Genomic DNA, 1484 nt, shown 5'->3' on the forward strand with positions numbered 1-1484 from the left:
TCAAGGCTGCAACACCTCATCCCTGCTCTCTGTCTGTGGCCGGGAGGATTAGGATGTGACGTCAAAGACACGCCCACTGAACGACAGAACGCCCAGGCTGTCGGCAGGGGATGATCGGACGTCTCCTACACCAGCAACGCGCGCACTCGCGGACGCGCGCCCTCCATATGCCAAAGCAGGCACCCTGAACGAGCCCTTACTACTTCTGTAGTTCACGTGCACTTCGGATGGAGGCAAACCGCTGTATTAGTATTGCTTGACTGCAGAACTGTCTTATTGCAGTATCGAAATTCTTTTAAGCCCCGAGGAGCCTGCAATACAGACAAAGCCACAGGCCACTTTTGGGGTTGATTTGGAAAATTATGAACCACAGAGTAGGGGAGGGCGGGGTGGGGGAGAGTTCCTGCCAGGTGTGAAGTGGTGTAAGCTTTACCATCTAACAAATCTGGGCATAAGACCCCAAAGTATATGTTATATGTAATGAATATGGCAGGAGATGTTGGGTATTTTAACCAGTCTGGCACATAGGGGGTTAAAGTTGGTTACTGTAAGGAGCCGTGATTCGCGCCCGCCTCGGCGCGCTTTCTCCTTACCCAGACCCGTGACCTGGTGCTCAGCTCCCGGCAGCACGTCATCTTCACCAGCCACCTCCAGCCACCCCATTTGGCGCACACGCGCTTCCCACGCGGGGATAAGTTCAGAGCCTTCTGGCCCCGCCACCGGCTTGCGTCATCGCGCTGATGTCGGTGGCGTGCGCCCGCATTCAGCGCGCACAGGGTCCGCCTACTCAGACCTCATTAGGCATCCTCATCTCACCTGTTCCCTGCACCGGATTCTCCAATCTCAGCCCTCGCTGCTGACGCACATCTACACTGCTCCACACATTGGTTGCTCTCTCCTATTTATGCTCAGCTGCCCCACCTCAGCCTCGTTGCCACTCCTTGTTTGTGGTGAGCACTCCGTTACAGTTACACATTGCCTTAAAATTATTTTTATAGCCTGTCAAGCCAGACCTGTGTTGTATAGCACTGATGTTATCTCAAGCTAAAAATTAGCAGAATACTAATTAGTAGTATCGATTTTAATGACTATTCTGCTAATTTTTAGCTCAAGTGATCCTTGAAGCTATAACACTGTGTGTCTGTGCATTTACGTTTGGTGTATTACTCTGCTGGCAAACCGCTTATGAGTGGTGCATATGCCGTGACGTCACCGACTAATGCACTACACCGACTGTTTGCTTGAGGCTTCAACTAATCATACCACGGACCTTAGTGATCCGTGTATACTTTTATCTTACTTTTTCTGTGCTACCGTATCATGCTTTTCCTGTAGCACACATTCTGAACCACGATGCATGATAATGATATATGCTTGTTGCTCTGTTTGCAGCCCTGAAAGCAGCGTTACAGCTAACATTTTCTTACTAGCTCACAAGGACTCACTCCGCAAGAATTATCCTATTTCAACACGGACACTGGGAT

Source organism: Ascaphus truei, chromosome 1, assembly GCF_040206685.1.
Source record: "Ascaphus truei isolate aAscTru1 chromosome 1, aAscTru1.hap1, whole genome shotgun sequence".
NCBI lineage: Eukaryota > Metazoa > Chordata > Amphibia > Anura > Ascaphidae > Ascaphus > Ascaphus truei.